Raw genomic sequence first — 20058 nt, 5'->3', positions numbered from 1 at the left:
ACATCTACCTTCCCTTACTCGTACACGAAATAATAAATATCTTTCTCTTCAAACCACTATAAGCTCTCAGAAAACACTCATCCTTATTCCAAATGTTGACACTCATACGTGTATATCACAATATATATGACTCCAAGACAGAGGTGAAAATAGAAGATACATTCAATACAGCAAACGCAGCAAAAGCAGGGAAATTACAGTGGGGCCTTTTTAGGACATCAAGACCAAAGCACAAGCAATCCACCAGAAGAAACACGTAGTCTATTGAGTGAGGCAGAAACAGCAAAACCATAGATGGGCCCTTAAAAAAGTGATGTAATTCTTGTTCTAAATTGAGTCTCTTACTCATAGATCTTAATTTACAAATATCTTCTCTATCTCCTCCCCTCCAATCAGGGAGGGACAAATCTATTGCATGAAACTTAAAATTGGCTTTATTGGCCCCCTCAGTACATTGGTGTGAAACTAGGGAATATGAGGAGTCATGGTTAATACACGCCCTGAAATATTCTTGAATTCGAGTTCTTAACTGGAGCATAGTACAACCCACATAAAACCTATCACAAACACAGATAATTAAATATATGACAAAACAAGCTTGACAGTTAATAAAGTGTCAAATACAGTGTATCTTTTTAGTTTTTTATTAAAAATCCCTTGTTCTATTAAGTCTCAAGTGACAAACATTGCATTCTCTACAGGTATAAATCCTATGGGCCTATTGATCGAGATGGTAAGCTCTTTAGGACTGGGTAGAGTATAGCTCAGACAGACAACCTCTCTAATGATTCTGCTTATTCTATATGTGATGGATGGTTTGTATGGAAGTATATTGCCAACTCCAGGGACACCTTTTAGCAGAGGCCAGTGTGTGTTCTGGATTTTGAACACCTCTTGATTCATCAACACCTCTTGATTCAATTTGGAATTCGTGGTGATGAATGAAACCTTCTACAGATTTGCTAGGTTAGGTCTTATGAGTATCACTTCTTTACATTTTCTGAGCCCTATTAGCTGCTTTTTGTAAATGTGTTTCCTTATGGCCCCTGGTTTTTAACCTAGAAATGGTTTAGTTGGTATGCTGTTCAAACTGCCCATCCTCACTGCAGTTCCACTGCATCCTGATATTTTCACAATAGGGAATTGCTTGTTTGGTGCATGAAGGATGTGCACTGTCAAAGTGCAAAATTTTATTTACAGCTGTCCCCTTCCTGAACAGAGTACTATGAGAAGTGTTGCCTAATACATAGAATTCAACGTGCAAGAACTGGATGCACTTCTGTGACTTGTTTAGTGTAAATTTTCCATCAAAGGAGTTCTCATTGAGGTAACTGACATAGGACTTGAAGCTTTCTTCAGTGCCCGTCCAGATGATGATAATGTTATCTATATACTGCCACCAGTAGTGGGCCTCTTGAAACTCATAAAGATCTTAAAAATCACAAGTGGAGTAGTGAAAAATTGAACATCAGGAAAAAGGACAGGTCCCCTCTTTAGTTTTAGACTGGAGACTCAAGTGAAAGTTGAGCATACATGTTGATCAGAGTGATATAGATTTGTTGTTTCTAGGAGAAAGCGAGTTTGAGCAGGCTTTTGAAGTGAGAGGAAGAAATTCTCGTTTCCTAGAGGGACAGGGTTGTGTGATTCCTGGAGTCTATTTTTTTGTGAACAAAATGCATGTTTCAAATGGTCACATGGATGGCATGGTACCTGTTATCTTCGTATAGTTTTCCTGAAAATTTATCATGTGGAACATTATAATAATCCTGTATCGGAAGAGAAATCCAGAACTAAATGAGGTGTTAGTCAGTAGAAGTAGTGGGAGATATGTTTGGCACTATAATCCAGTCTGTAGGCATGATTCTGAATGATCAGAACATTAGAAAGCTGTCTACAGTAGTGGATAAATTGGCTACTAGTATCGCCAATTCCTTATTACTTGCAAATACTGTGAAGATTGGGATAAGGTCTATGTTTTTACATAACCATCTTACCTTAGACCTTTTGCTCCCAAAAGAAGACAGAGTCTGTCAGATGTTGCAAGTTCAGGAATGCTGTACTTATATTCCAGATGAAAGTAAGGACTTGGAGCAATATATTAAGAATATATCCGGTTTGAGAAAGGATTTGAAAGAGCTGGAAAGTGCTTGGGAAGGTATTGGGAATGGGTTTGCTTCGATAGCTCGATGGTTTGGAAGCTTGTGAAGTGGAATTTTGGGTGTTATTTTGAAAACTCTTTTGATAATCGCCCTTTGTGCAATATTACCATACCTAATTTTTAAGGGATATCAGTATTCACAAGCTAAAATGCACAAGCCCACTAGGTTTTGATCAGTATAATCTGAGAATGACCTGATTGTAATCTGTGATGGTGTGATGCCATCAGACAGGGTGATTGGAGTAGCATCATTTTAGATCTATCCTTTTACATTTGGCTAGGCCATATATATACTTGCTTTGGCCTTATGTACTTGTGTGATGCAATAATATTAATGAGATATGATGCACTAAAGGTACAGAAGATGCATTTATTGTGTGTTTGTGACATATATGACATATATATGTGTGTGCATATTAACGTTCTTCCTTTTCAGAGATATTTGGATTGGTGCTATTAATCTTTTATGGGTTTAGATTGTAAGGTGGTGCACTAAAATGCACTTAATGCAGTGCATTCACCAGGGATTAGTGAGAATGAATTATATATGTGTTAATTGCTTTCTGTATAACTTGTGATCATTTGTCATTTTGGTTAATAATATACGTACTATTTATTGTGCCCCATATATAGGAGTACAGTTTCATATTTTTTTAGTTTATATGTAGGTTGCAGAATGAATATGCACTTAAAGAAAACGGTTAAGTTAGCGTGATTGTGGGCCTTAAGCTTACAGTCAAGCCATTATATATGAATATGAAACCTGTTGTTCCACATGTTTATCTCCTCTGCAGGTGCAGACCAAAGGCATTCATTAGTTAGTTAAAAGCACATTGTATTCCAGAGATAGCGAGGTGAGGAAGAACTGGTAAGGATGAAGGATTTTAATGAAGAACAAACGGAATGTTACCAGTTGGTACTATCAGATAAAGGGAGTTATCCAAGGACGCCTTGGAAGCGGAGACTGGAATATGGGAGTAGTGTTCGAGGCACCAAGTTCCTTCTTGGGAGCTGAAAAAGTACTATAATGTGTATGAGGTCATATTTCTTGATTGTTCTTTGTGCATTTTCATTAGTTAACCCATCTTGAGTTTGCTCAGATTCCCTTTAGACTTGGAGGGGTACAGACTTCTCTTGTCATCTCTGATTGTGTGGCTTTATGCTATACATAACACCTTACCTATAGACCTTCTACAGAGGCTCTGATGCTGACACCTTTCTTGCTTCATTAGGGTTTCCCCTATCCTTAGGGTGGTGTAGGGTTTAGTAGACGCTGAAAATATTTTCCATGTATGGGGAGAAGGATCAAAACCATTTGTCTAGTCATCAAATCCTTTTCCATATTTCTTGTATTGCTGCCACTGAAATTCTTATATGTTCTTTGCTGTTGAGGACCAATATTGTAAGACCCTTTTGTCTCTCTTTGGTATTTTATACTTTTATATTATGTTTTTTTAGATTGATATATATCAGTCTGGCTTTAAATTTGTAATAAACCTTTTAACTTCAAGCTATTAACTCAGACTTTTAATGTGTGATCTATAATATCATCCAGTACCTTAAGATCTAAATTGTTGTTAATCTCTTTTACTCTCAGGCTACTAAAAATGTCTATTGACCTGTATCAAATTAGAAGGCGGTCCCAGAGCATTCTCATTGGTTTTAGGGTTAAGATATTATCCCAAGTACCATGTGCTGTAAAAAGAGGATTGTTTAGAGTGGGAATTAGAGTCTAGTTTATGATTATAGTTGGGAATACGATTAAGGATTGATGAAGCTAAGTACATTTTCGAGTGTAGGGATGTGGTCATGGCTTGAGTAGTGACTTAGGATAAAAAGTACCAGTTCCTGTCTATCCTCTTCTGAAGTGGCATGGTGAACCTGCCTTTTTTCTTTTTGTCTGTCTCAACAATCAGGAATGTTTTTCTTTAAATGCAAACCATTAAATGGTGTTTCAGACAGTGGCATTTCATCTACCTAACCAGATATTTTCTTTTGTCCATCCCATCTGTAAGACTCCCACCTCTTTCCACATCTTTCCAACCATGAGCATTTTTGTTTTCTTCTTTGGTACAAAGGATGAAGTTTGCCACCTGTTATTCGATGATGAAGAACTCACAACTTGGTATAGCTTAGGTTATTGATCTTTGTCTTGAACCTGGGTTTGGATTTTTGACTAGCATAGTCTCCATTTCTCTTTAATCCTATTGTTGTACTTATTTGTACTTTGAGACATCACTATTGTCAAATATGTGCTTACATGCTGTAAGTCTCCACTGGACTGTAAATCTTTTACCCAGTATTCTTGATTTATTATGAATTTACACAGCAATCCTTATAGGCTACCCCTTTAGAACCTTTAGATGGATGCATATGTAAGATATTTTCCAGTGAAATCATTGTCTTACCTTAGACTAAATTAATTTCCATGCCTCTCATTCATACCCATTTTTTGTACTTTCAATGTTATTACTTTGGCTCAGTTGCTCTTAAATTCCTTATTGTCCTGATGATATCCCATAATTATTAGGAGGGATTAAATGTTAACTGTAAGAAATTGGGTTACTGTTTGAGGTGGGCAAACCCCTCCTCAAGCAGCAACCACAGTCCCTGTCAGTGTGAAGTCACAAGCGAACCCTAAATTAACCTGTGCTCGACCCTCCAGTAGCTTGGATTAGAGCAGTCATTCTTAAGTCAAAGGCATGTATAAAGTATTTGTGCTACACTTGAAACACTAATAGATGAAAATACAACACACAGATTCAACACCAAATTAGACACGCAGAGGCAATTTTAATTAGTAGAACTGGAGATATGCAGGTTTAAAGATTTCAGTGATAATACCACCAAAAAACAGAAAGCTCCTACTCACATCTTGTTGGCCATAAACAAAGTAACAAGTTCAGGCTGACTGCGATGGTGTGCAGGCCAGGTACAAGGAACCAGCTATGCTTGCAGAACAAGAGTACTTTAAATCTTGGTTGCAGAGCTTTGGGATGTCCTGTGTTGAGGATGCATCGTGAAGCCGAGGCGATGCAACATCCAGGACGGGGTTTTGCCGCGCACCAGAGGAGATATGTCAGTTCTACTGGATCTATAGATGGGCTGGCACACAACATTCAGGCCCACTTCCAAGTATCCAGGACCGGGATGGCACCCCCTAGCAGGATGGGGCTTACAGTTACAAAGTGCAGGTGCTGGTTATAAGAGACTAGCCCTCAGAATCATCCAGGCAAGAGGGCCTGTAGGGAAGCAGGTCAGCACAGGAGGGCAGCAGTCTGTCTCATCATCAGGCCAGCAGAGTGTCAGTTCTTTCAGCAGAGTCGTCCACAGTTCCAAATGTGTACTGAAGGTTTGGTGTCTGAGGTCCAATATTTATAAGTGGCACAACATTTGAGATGGGAGAAGCTTCTAGAGGTTTCCCTTTGAAATGCACAGGTTTCCTGCCTCCTCTGCCCTGGCTCCAGACAGACTACAGGGGGTATGCAATCATTTTGGTTGAAGGCAGGACCCAGCCTATTCAGGTGTTAGAGGGGTTGTACCTAACTATGCCCTCCCATACTGTCAGACACAGCCAAACCAGGCACACCTAAGTTCTGTATTGTGTGTAGCTCTCTAGGAGGACTACACGTAGAGCAACTGGCAAGCAGACCTAGTCATGTGACCTAGAGACAGGCTGCAGGCATTAAATGGCTAAGATAGAAAAAAACATTTTTTTTTTAAACTGGCATTTTCAAAATTGTAATTCAAAATCCAACTTTACCATGAAAAGAGGATTTCTTATTACAATTCCAAAGACACTAAACAAAAACGGCGTACCTGCTCCCATTTGGGAGATATCCTTATTAAGTGCAATAAGGTAACCCCAATATTATCCTATGGGCAAAGTAGGCCTTGCAAAAGTGAAAAACGCGTTTAAAGGTTTTCACTACGAGGACATGTAGGACTTAAAAGGTCACATCCTACTTTTTAAATACATTGCATCCTGCTCTCTGGGCTGTGTATAATCTACCTTAGAGGTACCTTATATGTATTAAAAAGGAAGGGTTAGGCCTGGCTAGAGGTTTATTTTGGCAGGTCGAAATGGCAGTTTAAAAGTGCACACCGGCTTTAATGCAGGGCTGGGACATGCCTAAAGGGCTAATTAACGAGGGTAGCACAATAATTGCTGCAGGCCCACTAGTACCATTTAATTCACAGGCCAATGATACAAATAGTACCACTTTACTAGGGACTTGTAAATGAATTAAATATCCCAATTAAGGATATGCCAATGTTGCTAGGTTTTAAAGAGAGAGTACACACACTTTAGCATTGGTAATGGTCGCAAAGTGCAAAGAGTCCTAAGGCCAACAAAAACAAGATCAGGAAAATATGGATGAGTAAGGCCAAAAGTCTGAAGGAAGACCATCCTATGGCTGACAAGTTTAACATTGGCAACATAAAGAGGCAGGATTTTAAAAGACTGGCAAACTCACCTAGAAGGTCCAACCCTGGATGTATGCTTTGTACTATTTAATGTGAGAATCAAACTTGGTTTTTTAATTTCACACTTTTTGTCACTACTCTTAGCACAATTTTCTATTCATGAATGCCCACTGTGTACATCTGTACAACTGAAAGATATTTGTGTGAAACACTAAAATCTGTTTTACAATCTATGCGGATTATATCTGGTTAACAGCTAGTAGTCTGCATTTTTTAATTGAATTTACTGCTTCAATCTGTACCAAATGTAGTAACACATTTATAAAAATATGTTTGTATTTAGATATTTGCATTAAACATTTTCAAAAAGTGATTTTTGATTTGTTATCGCCAGGGCACAATTGTTGTATTGTGCTCATCATTGTGCTCATCATTCAAAGGAAACAATAGATTATATTGAAAAAACTGCTGTAAAAGGAGTGGTAAACGATAAAAGCAGTAATCAATCAATCAAAAGAATTTATTTAGCGCACGTTAGCTACCCCATTGCTGTATCAAGGACCTGGAAATGCTGATGTAGGATTTTAAAAAAGCCAAGTCTTGAGCAGGTTCCGAAAAGGAATGTAAGAGTTGCATATACACAGATTGATTAGCAAGCCATTTCATAATTGTGGGCCCAGAAATGCAAATGACGACCTCCCTGTCATTCCAGTCTAATTTTGGAAATGATGGCCAGATTGGATATGTAGAACGAAGTTTCCACTTTGGGGTGGAGGGGAGTATAAGGGACGGTATACATGAAGGGCCAGCCTTATGCATGGCTTTCTACACATAGCATAGGGCCTTGTACTTGGTGCATTGAGATATAGGAAGCCAATGCAGTTGGTGAAGATGTTGGGATACTGAAGCATTATGAGGAGAATGGCATAATTGGTGCGCTGCAGCATTCTGAACAATTCATAGCTGCTTTAGCCACACCTGCAGGACACGCAGGTATAGCACATTGACGTAATCCATTCTAGCGATTATTAGAGCCTGTATGGCAGTTTTTTACGTATCCAGAAGTACATACCATAGAATCATTTTAGGCATCTAAGTAGTCCAAAACAGCATGCACTGCCTTTTGCTGCTCCATGGACAAACCTTCATCCAGCCAAAACCCTAAACCTTTGATCGACTGACTAGGAGTATGGTGGGTGCCCAACTTACCCGCTCACAGTGGGGACCCCACAGCTGGGGTTGATTGCCTAGTAAAAGCCAGTTTTACTCCCATTTAGTTTAAGGCAGTTAAGCCTCAACCAGTCAGCAACTTCCTTTAGACAAAGAGCCATACTAGGATTGGTGGAACTGTCCATTGTGGATGGCAAAATTATAATTTGGGTGTCATCCACATAGGAGATGGAAAAGTGGATTGTTCCACTATATCTGCCAGGGGTTACACATTTATATTGAATATCATGGGGCTCAAGGACGAGCCTTGGGGAACTCTCTGGGGCAGATTGTAAATTACTGATTCAAAAGGTTTGGCAATTACCTGGAATGTGCGCTCTTCCCGAAAATGACGGAAACCAGGATAGAGATAAACCTTGAATTCCAACCACGGCTACTCTCTTAAGGAGCATCCAATGTGAGACAGTGTCGAAAGTGGCACTTAAATCCAAAAGAACCAAAGCTGTAGTTCCTTCTCTGTCCAACTCCTGCCATACCCAGAAACAGAAACCCATAGCAGCATGGTTTCAGTGCTGTGCTCTACATGAAAAACAGATTGAGAATTATGCACTGTTTTATTATCTTCTAGGAAATAGGAAAATGGATCAATAATTTGTTCCTCAAAGATAGTTGGTATTAAAAGGTAGAAGCGAGAAATGATGGAAGTAAGCAGAGTCATGTGTGTGGAAATTGCATTTTTTTAACAGTGGGAGTACCCTAGCATGCTTTCATGTCCTAGGAACACTATTTTCCTTTCCAGAGGTATTCAGCAGATCTATAAGAATAAGGGAGAGAATGTTGCTTACCAACCTGAGTTTATCTGGTGTTAAAGGGTCAGAACGCAAGCCTGATTTAATGGCCTTAGATAAGGCAAAAAAAGTTGTGACTCGACACCTGAAACTAAGTCAATTCCACTGTCAGGACCTTGGTAATAGTGGTACCATAGGGTGTTGGTCTGCAGGGAAAACGATCTGTAAAGTTTTAATGACCATCCAAACTAGTAACAGACTTAAAAGGGACAACAGTCACGAACGAGGTATTATCACTTTAAGTGATTGTGTGAAAGTGCTCCTTTATGAGTGGTCACCCTCATTTATTTGGGCTGATGATGCTGTTTTATTGGCTCTGTGCACTGGAACACTGCTGTCCAGATCCCAGTGCAAATGATCTGACCCGTAAAACTTTGTTAAATTGCGGTATCCCTAATTGACAGGTAAGAAAACCTGACTTTAAATCTTAAATATGTCACCCTTAAACATACTTTGCTGCCCACAAGGTAGGGTGCATAATATTTAAGTGGAACATGTGTGACATTAGAAATGCTAACAATCAAGATATATTCCACTTGTTTATTATTGAATGTTATTGTTTTTTAAGGTAAAAGCCTCTGAAATTAAAGCAAAGGCATTTCTGGTCGGATCCCTCAATTGTTATTTTTATCACCTACTTGAGTATGCTCAGCCATGCTGTCTCTAGAACATTTTGATGTTAATATTGAAAAACAAAAATCTGTCCTTTCTACAGAATCTAAATGGGAATTGGAATCAAACAACAAAACCCTAATCCCCAACTGGCATTGAATTTGGTCTCTACCTTTTAAAAATTAAAATAGCTCCCTTACTGGCACAAACAAAATACCATCTCCTAGACAGGACATATTGGACACAACAAAGACTACATACTCCTAATCCCTGAGAGAATTTCCTAGATTGTACAGATTACTCCTTCCAGTAATTTCCTCTATCTGTTGACTGGCCCCTCAGACCCAGATTATAACAATAACGATGATGCCTATCTTGTAGATCTGCTTCTCATACTAGAATATAAGATTAGCTTATACAAATTGAATAACTGCTCCAAGGTTTCGGTTAAAGAATGTAAATAATTGTTGTTCTTTGATAGAGGTGCTGATAATATAGCTCTATTTAAATCATCATGGGAAAACACAACCTGTCCCATATGGGACAAACTAGACCTCTATCTCACCAAGGTTAAGCCACCATGAACAATCATACTGATATCTGGCCTATTGTCATGTAGTGATGGGATCTATATTTCTTTCTTTCTTGATTTCTCTTGATTCTATCTTTTAACTTCAATTTACTGACAATAATGGATTTACGCAAATAATTTACTATGAATATACTATTGTCCTTCCTTCCCTTTCCCCTATTTCTCTCTATGAAAATCTGTGTTGTTTAAATAAGTGATGGCTTTGCTTTAAACAACACCAGTGTTCTAAATACCTCTATTCTATAAACAATAATGATTTTGAAATCAAGAAATGAATTGGATGCCAAATGACTAGGCCCTAAACAATATTGTCACTGGTCAGGTTGTAACTGGCACAGAGGAAAAGTCAAAGTATAGAACAGAGATTATTATCTGTAACATTTAACTTGTACCAGCTACAAATTCCATTCAAAGACTTATTTATATATTTAATACAAAATCTAATGGAGAAGTTGGGTGTTGGACTTGGCCCCTTTGGCAGGTTCACCCCTGAACTTTTTGCCTTAAGCTCTGACATGGTGGTAGGGATTTTAGGCCTCTGAGCACTTTAGCACTGTGGCCCAGTGTAAAGTGTGCGCGCGCTCTGAGTGCGCGTGGTGAGATTGGCCTGCCCTCCCATAGGAATGCATGGGGGATATGTGTGTCCATGGTAATTTCTGGTATGAGAGGAGTGCAGGGTCGAGTTTAGTATGTGCGGATTCGTGAGAATAAATGCTGCGCAATGGTGTGCGCAGATTCATGGTGACTGGTGGAGAAGTGCCACTTTTAGTAGTTGGTATTTCTGTGTGCTGTGTGCCTGCCTGCCTGATGTGAATGACATGCCTGGCTTGTGATTGACAGGAGCTGAGAGGCCTGGGGAATTCCAGGAGCCAGGGTGAGTCTGCCCAGTGGTGAATGGAGAGATCTGCATGCAGATGGGTGGGAGGAGTTGCACCTGGGACCTGAAGAGGGGTGTGCCTTCGCTCCACAATGCTGGCTCCGCCCCCTGTGGTGCATCTGAGCACCTAGCCCCCACCTGACAAAGGACAGAGGAGCTGAGCACAACAAAGTGCTCCAAAGCTCCCCTAAACCAATTCTGACTGATATCCCCAAGCCCTGTGCTTTGTCACAAAGGAAGAGGGCATATAAATATAGGGGCTGTGACCCCATGAAATTGTTCAGTGTTCCTGATCCTGACTGGAGGGGGGGCTTGCTGCTGCTGGGACCGCCATGGGGGCTGCCTCCCTGCTGGAGGGCCCTGTGTGCTGGCCCCTGGGTCCAGCTCTGCCCCTTCATTTGTCCAGGACCTGTTCTCCCCTGGAGGAGGACTGCTGCATCCTTTTGTGCCCTGTGAGCGCGATGCTTTAATTTGATTTCCCCCCTGGAAGAAAAGGAGCACGAGGGCTCCGCAGCAAGGTGCTGCAAACTTTCCAGGGGGAATCCCGACATAGGGATTCCCGCTGCTGGAGGGGAGAGAGGCGGGAGCCCACCCCGCATTTATCGGCTGCTTCGTGGGTGCCCACCCCACATGGCTGCTGTATAGTTATGGCAGAGTAGCGGGTGCCCACCCCGCTTTATATTTTTAGTGAAGAGGGAGCCTACACCTCATTGTGCCCGGAGTGAAGAAATCCCCCGCCGTGGCCCCGATTGGCCAAAGCGGAAGTCAGGCAACGATGTGCCTTGCGGTGGGCGGGACTTCTAGTTTTGCGGAGGAAGTCCTGCGCACACCCCGGCAGCCTGGGTAAGTCATCTGGAGCCTCGCGGGCTCCCCTGCCAAGTCCCGTGTCCCCAGGGAGGGACTGGGTGAAGGAGTAAGCAGGGGGAGCCTCGCAGACTCCTCGGTGCAGTGGAGAGGCCGCCGATGCCGGACGGGGCTCCCATGGTGAAGAGGGAGCCCCGCGTGCAACCACAGCGCTTGCCACCAGGAGAAGAGTCCCGCCGCATTGAGGAGAGAGCCGGTAAGTGTTGGCTCTTCGTGTGGTGCCCGTTTTGGCAGCGGGCCGCTCCAACATGGCCGTATTTGTTTAAAGGGCCCCAGTGGAGGTCACGAGGGCCCGTGCTGCCCCATATTGGCCATTTTTCTCCAGCTGCCCCACTTTGCAGGGGTCAGCTGCAATGCTTGGGGGCATTATCTATTTACCGAGCCCCGTGTGGCTTCAACGTTTTGCATTATTTAGTTACAGAGTCCCGTGTGGCTCCAACGTTTGGCATATTTGTTTTCAGAGCCACGTGTGGCTCCAAAAAAGGGGGCACGTTTGTTTTAAGGGCCACTGAGAGCCCATGCCGCATTTTAGTAGTTCCAGCTGCCCAGCAAGTAGTGTGCAGCTGCACCGTTTAGGTCTTTCTTTGCTTTAGGGGACATGTTGAAGTTAGGAGTGAGACACACTCCTTCGCCCCCATCACAGTCCCAGCTGTGCAGCACTTAGGAGACTATGTGCTAAATGTGATTGTGGTGATAGGAAATGTGATTCATGTAGTATGATTTACGCACCCTATTTTATACCTCTAAATGTGGTTCTTGTGATTATGAGGTTGTTTTGCATAATATGGTTTATGCTAGTGAGATTTATTTTCCTAATGTAGTTATGCTTAGGAGGTTAGGGTCTAATGCGTTTTAGACTTATGAGAGAATTGCATAATGTGTTTATGCTGGTGAGGTTGGCGCAGAAATAATTTGCGCCTAATGTGATACTGTGCATAATGTGGTTTATGTTACAGGCTGATGCTGAGTACAGTGGTTACCAGTAGTTACTGGTTGTGTTCTATGTTTATGATAAGTTCTACATCTACTAAGTTCACTTTGTGCTGGTTCTGACAGTGGTCCAGTTGGCCCTGTCAGGTGTAAATAATCCCTTGCAAATATGATCTAGTGCCAGGTGGCACCATGTATATTATGTGATTACTATTCTAATGTGTTATGAGAATACAAAGGCTATTTTTGATATAACCTTGTGTGGAGTTCCTTTTGTAGTGTGCCTGGGATGTTGTTGCTGTGTGTGTGCGTAAATGTTTTACACATTGCCACCGGAATAAGCCTGACTGCTTGTGCCAAGCTACCAAGTGGGTGAGCAGGGGTTATCTTTGGTGTGTAACTCCCTTGCCCTGACTAGAGTGGTGGTCTCTGCCTGGCTTTGGCGCAAGCCTTAGCTAACCAGAGATCCCATTTCTAACATTGGGTTTTCATAAAATCTATTGGAAATGTAACTTTTAAAAAGTTACCTTTAGTATGCTTGAAGCTGTTGGATAATATGATATTTAATAAGCTTAAATAAGTCTTAATTGGATATGTGAAAGTAGGTTCTTCCAGGCACCTGTGTGTATATTTTTATCAAGTTGATCTAAATTATCCTCTCCAAAACAAAAAACAAAAAATTCAATTGTCATTCCTGTCGAGTCATTAGGAAATCTACTCACAATGCACATTTCAAACCCCATGCTATATCAATGGCATATTAATTCACCATAGCTATGCTCATCATAAACATTAGAATCAGAAGAGAGAAAAAGAAGAAGGTTATGAAGGTGGTGCGTGCATCACCAATAGCCCGCTCCTATAACATTTCTGCGGATGTCAAGGTACTTGCATTTCTTGGTAATTGGTTCATTTTAGAGGGCCAGCTAAATCATGGCATCTTGTGGCCAGTCTTGATGCCTGGTTCAAAGTATGTGCTGTTAACAGAACCACATGCAGAATGACATCATGCTTCAGTAGTGGATGAAGGGCAAATGTTGGCATTGCAGTCTTATGATGCAGTACACTTTCCACAGACTCTTAGAGCAATAAACAGTGCGTATGTCTCATTACAGTGCCATGGGTAGGCTGCACATCTGTATCTAAATAGACAAGGCTGGCACCCCATCAATATATAAGTTCTCTTTGATTCAAGTTATTACTTTCGATCTGTGGCTAGACAACAAACTGCTACCCCAAATGGTGTTCTGGTGCCTGCAGAGGCTGAAGGGTAATACCTGACTCCAGCAAATGAAACAAAAATAATTAAATAGATGCTGTTACCAGCTAAGTTTTCAGTCCTTTTCAAAATTTCAAATGATCTCATAAAAGTTCAAGCGAGAGAGGCAGCTGGTTCTATTTGTGACAGATTGGTAGCAGAAGGTCCTCCCACCCAGAGGAGATTTTGTTTACCTTCAGGACATGAAAGAGGTTGAGAGTGGCCAAGCACAAACATAGGGGTGAAGCATGCACTTGAAATACCTAGATGGACTCTTCTATAAGGCAAGATGGCAAGTACACAACATTTTGAAGAGAGCGCATTTTCCAATATGAAGCCAATGAAGGTTGAGGAGCAGATGAGAGACTGAGGCACGTCTAGGAAGGTTGAGAAGAAATTGAACATTTTACACACCTAAAAGCAACTGAGAAGGCTCTAGGGCAGTCCAAATTGGATAGAGGTGCCATGATTGAGATGAGAGATAATTATAGACAATTTATAAACAGTGTAGCCTTACAATAGGGCAGCTCAGCTTTATTTACATCATACTCTTATCATTTTTTGTTTCCAGTTTTCACAATCTGGTCCCAGTCCTGAGGAGAACCCCCTAGCCACCTGGGGTTCGAAATGCGTTGACTCTAGAGTATGGGTGAACCAACACAGGGCGTGCCTCAAGGAAATTAGTTTGAACTGTTTCTTACTCCCCCCTTCAGACAACGCCCAATGTTATTGTGTACCCCCATTACTCATGTCACAGGCAGGACTCTAGGTGTACACCTGAGTACCAAACTTGTTGCTGTCCGCCTAGTGCTAGTGTTAGTGTGCAAATAAGAACTGGCTATTTGTACTGTTCATGAATGTTTCTTTAGTTTTGGTTTTGACTTGTTTACACTTTGTCTAATCACAAGTGTGGTGTTTTAATGTGCTCATGTGTATTTTTGATGTAAATGTTTTCTTCATTGTGTATCCAAATGATGTGCTGCCCATCTCATGACATGAAATGACTGGGCAAATATTGCTTAAAAAAAAGTCTCAAGCTAAAGTGGAATAAAGCACGAAGACTTTAGAATAGATTGTCTAAGGTTTTATTTAATTTAATCATAACAACCTACCTGGTCACTGTGTTTGTTTGATGATATTGTAGTGGTCTAGGCCAGGTAGTGACAGGCCCGAGCCTTTCTTGTTTTTACAGGCTCTTGTCACATGACACTGATGTGTTGAAGTCGCGCCATCTTGGAATGATGTAAAGACATATAGCCCTGGACAGTGAAGCGTGAAATACACAAATCTCATAGTAGAGTTCCTAGTATTTTAACACGCCCAAATCAATATGCTTAATTTACGCATTAAGAAGGGAAAACTTAAGAAATTAAGTAACAGTAACACTTTAAAAGAGTTGTACACCATATAGTACGTCTCAACTCATGTCACATGGCATCGATATATTAAAATCCCGCAATCTGTGAACAGGAAAAATCCTGATTTATGAAGCGTGAAGTGCAAATATCTCACATAATGAACCTGAGTATTTTATAAGTACTCAGATTCATATATGCTTTATAGAGACATCAATTATTACAGAATTTGCTTTAAGGAGAAAAAGGAGGGGAGCAAGCACCGACCACCCAATAGCACGAGCACCATATTTAAAGAAGACAAATGTCCAAAAATGTAACCTTTATATTGTCATGGTGTCAAAAAAACATAAGCAATATTAGTTTCTAACCTAAAAATGCAAAAGAAAAAGTGACCTGTAAAAATGTAAACCAAACTGATAATGAATTAAATTAAATTACCATAAATGCAAACATCATTTGAGTTTAATACCAAAACCAATCCTCGACAGTATTAACAATGAGTCAGTGGAGACCACCTATCCAACATTATGATAAGGATTATTTTTTCAACCAGATTAATTCCCAAATTGTATAAACTTCAAACAAACACATCAACAAGATGTTATCTGTCAACAAAAAGGTAACGTCTCAGAAAATTGACTGATCTGTTGTCAAAAAAAGAGATTATCCAAGGATGTCATACATACAAGGCTCATAATCATGAGGTCTTGATGTATATGTACAACTAACCTAAAACCTCCAGGGTGAGCAGAGATCAAAAAAGTGAGGGATGCAAAACACTGTTGATAGCTACATCCAAAGTAATCTCATAAAAAATTATTAAATTCATTATTGATATTCAGACCAAGCAACACGACCGTCAGGAGACAAATTCACTGAGCCTCAGTTTGTCTTAAATGATTAATTTTATCTCCACCTCTATCATTTCCCTTAACATGATCCAGGGCATGAAAGGTGATATCGGTCTTGTCAGGATGGATCATGTGAATATGTTGCGCAACAGAATATCTCTCACATCCCTATTTCTGATACTCCTCACATGTTCCTTAATGCAGACCTTTAGGCTCCGTATGCTGCTACCAACATATACCTTTTCACATGCACATTTGATCAAGTAAACTACAAAAGTAGTATTACAGTTTATGAACGATGTAATCTTAAACTCCTTAGAATTGTTATACTTAAAACTTGTGAGTTTATTTACTCCATAACTACAAATACAGCCGTTGCTGCATGTATAGAAACCTTGTGGCTTTTCTGGTAACCCAGTGAGTACTTAAACTTGGACATAACATATCCTTTATCATTTTCCCTTTACAATATGTGACTCGTGGCTTTGGCGGAACAATGTCTGAAGGAAGATAGTTGGATTTGTTTAAGTGCCAGTTCCTTCTCAGTATGTTAAAGATGTGATCACTGTACATATTATACTCCGCAATAAATGCCACCTGAGTCTGGTATGTCTTGTTAACCTGATGACAAGAGTGTCTCTCCTATTTAGTTTTTTGATTTTATCTTCAGCTTTTTTGAGGCAGTTTTTATCATAACCTCGTTCTCTGAAATCTCTCTTGATCTTATCTACATTCCTTTCAAAGTTATAATCTTGACTGCAATTACGGCTTGCTCTTACCATTTCACCATAAGGTATTTCAGAGATGGTGGACTTCGAAAGGCAACTCGTGGTATGAAGCACAATGTTGCATGACGTAGATTTTCTAAAAAATGTCACTTTGCATAATGTCACCAACTGCATACAATCTAAGGTCCAAGTACGTGATTTCTTGTTTGGAACTATTGATCGTAAGTTTAACATTGAAAGTGTTATCGTTGAGATAAGTGAAATATTAAGATCTTCAGTACTGCCCTTCCAAATTAGGAAGACATCGTCAAAATATCTGACATAAAAAAGAATATTGTCAATACAATTACTAGCTCCCGAGCCCCAGGCATGCTTCATCTCATACAACCCCATAAAGAGGTTGGCATGAGATGGAGCAAACCTGGAGCCGATGGCCGTTCCCTGTCTGCAAGAACCAAGCACTGCCATCCATGAAGGCACTCTGTGTGAGAATCATTTCAGACATCTCTAGGAGCATACGGGTGTGCTCCAGGTGACATGCATTCCGTTTGTACAAAAAAAAGGTCAATGCTCTGAGTCCATGTTTCTTATCTATACAAGTGTATAAACTTTACACATCCACAGTAATGAATGTGAAAACGCCTTACTTCCACTTGAAGTCTTGCAGTTTACACAATACCTCCCTACTATCCTTCAAGTGGGAAGGGAGGTTCTGCACAAAAGGCTGAAGGAATGTGTCTACGTACTCCCCTAGATGTTCCGTGGGGCCCCCATTGCCCGATATAATTGGCCTTCCTGGAGAGAAGGCGCCATCTTTATGAATTTTAGGGAGTACGTAGGTACAGGGATGTCTCAAATTTTGTGCCAAAAGATACTTGTATTCCAGGTCAGTCATCAGATATGACTCATGCCATCCTGTTAACCTAGCATTGATATTCCTCTCAATAACCATTGTGAGATTCAACTTCAATTTTTCATAGCAGTTGACCTGGCTAAGTTGGCGGTCAATTTCTGCTACATAGTCTGTGTGGTACATTAAAACAATATTACCACCTTTATCCGCTTCATGGATTACCAAATTAGGATCATCTCTAATGGATTGAAGAAAGGCTCTTTCTTCTTTACTCATATTTGATTTATGTGGACATTTCCTATTATTAACATGACTGTCTTCCAGGTGATACAGGTCTTGAATGACCCTAGATAAAAATTCATCAATCACCAAATTAGATAAATTTAGAGGTATTTCGCAGACCACTGTCTATAGTTACATCCTCTACTACATCCAAATTGGGTGCAAAATCAACCAAATCTCCTAAGTCACCTTCATCATGCAAAGTAGCAATCAAGTGTGATACATTGATATCTGATATAGTAAACACTGAATTGCTTGTGACTTCAACAGTAGGATGAAGTACAGAGGGACGTTCAGCAAAAAAAAAATATTTTTAGCTTGCGTAGAAATGTAAATAAATCCAGATGTACATTCTCAAAATTTGGTCTTTCAGTCGGACAAAAGTTTGACCCTTTACATAGAACTGAAATCTCAGGATTGTTCAAAACTCTGGAAGAGAGATTTACAACATTTAAAGAATTAGTAGCAGTCATATCGCTTGCACTGTCCACAGTGTGGTTCACAATCTCAACTATTTCTTGTTCTGTATGCTCTCCATTCTTGCTTTTGTGCCTGCCCTTGTATTTTTTGCCACCCATCCTTGTTCGTCACTGAAATGTTTATTTTTGTTGCCCAGACGATACCATTGAACCTCCCGTAAAAAAAATGAAGGTGGATTGGAGCTAGTGATAGTTGTACTAGGGCCCTCACCCGGGTCACTTTCTACAGATGAGATAGAGGTGCTATTAGAAGATATGCTAGAATCTCTCACTTCACTTGAGGGGACGGATGTAGATTTACTGGTGATATCATCATACTTCCTAGCGAAGGTAAATATATGTCCCCTCTCATAATCATTCTGATCTCACTGTATTTTCTGTTGTTTTTTCTTTAAGATAGATCTGATAATTGGCTAGCTCCTTTTTCAAAATAACATAATTTTTTGGAATTGAATCTGCCAAATTTGAATCATTAATTTATTTTTCCAATATTACTATATCCTCTCAAATCTTTTTAAATTCACGTTCAGAGTTTCTTATTAAAATATCCATCCTCTTATATGAGGCAACATATAAGCCTTCCTCCCATTCTTCTAGATGGTCTGTATCTAAATCATCATAATTGGGAAAGATGAGGATAGGTAAGCCGCGTGGGATTCTCCTATTTTCTAAATATTTCTTAAGAGTTGCACCATCCCACCATTTGGCGAGTTCCTGTTTCTTAAGACTCTCTCAGTTTATAAATTTGTTCTTCAACCCCTCATTCTTGGGTAGTTCAGGTGTGGCCTGCGCCGTACTGTTATCTCATTTGCCAAAAAGATCGCCAATTAGTTCCTCCCTGTTGTCATCGAAATCCATTATGAGATAGTAAAAAAAGCCAATGTGTGGACTGTACTGTGAAGCCTAAATTCACACAGAGCACAAAAAAGGAGGGTCAGGGCAAGAAAATCCTGCACTAGTCGTTATACTATAACGTGGATGTGGTTATGATTAGAAACCACTTAAACATATCAATCACAAATGGCTCTGCACTCAAAGCAACAGGTAGGTTATCAGTAACCTATTTAGGAGGATGAAACGCGTCGGCAGTCTTGTCCATTGTGTACTGTGGTTTAAGAAATGTTCTATGGATTGAAAGAATAAAAGGAACCGTTTTCTACAATCAAAAACGATCACTGTTCTTTTCATTTGGGAAGACACCAATTTATTTCTTTTATGTTGGATTATGGACAATAATTTGCCTTTACTGATAACCTACCTGTTGCTTTGAGTGCAGAGACATATGTGTTTGATTTGTTTAAGTGGTTTGTATACCACTTTCTTGGGACATATGGAGGTCACGTCCCAGGTTCATTGCACGTAGGTTTAATCATAAACATAGCCACGATATATTATAACGACTAGTGCAGGATTTTCTTGCCCTAACCCTCCTTTTTTGTACTCCACATGCACTTTTTAAGTTTTCCCTACTGCACGGCTTACCTCTCCCATAGGATAACGTTGGCGCACCTCATTACATTAGAATGTGATAACTTCCAATTGAGAGCAAGTAGAAAAATCGAGTTTGGTTTCGCAGGACTAGTATGGTTGCCTTTTTAATGCTAAAATTGTATTTTAAATCACACTTCCGATAATTCCACTTTTAGAAAGTAGACAATTTCTTTTCCCAACCATCTTCCACCTGTAGCTTGTGTCTTGAGTCACATGACTAGGTGTAGCTGGCAATTAGTCTTTGTGTATTGCTCCCAGAAAGTGAGACGAAGGAGGAAA

The sequence above is a fragment of the Triturus cristatus genome, chromosome 6 (genome assembly GCF_964204655.1).
Source record: "Triturus cristatus chromosome 6, aTriCri1.1, whole genome shotgun sequence".
NCBI classification, from domain to species: domain Eukaryota; kingdom Metazoa; phylum Chordata; class Amphibia; order Caudata; family Salamandridae; genus Triturus; species Triturus cristatus.
This window is presented reverse-complemented; position numbering follows the sequence as displayed.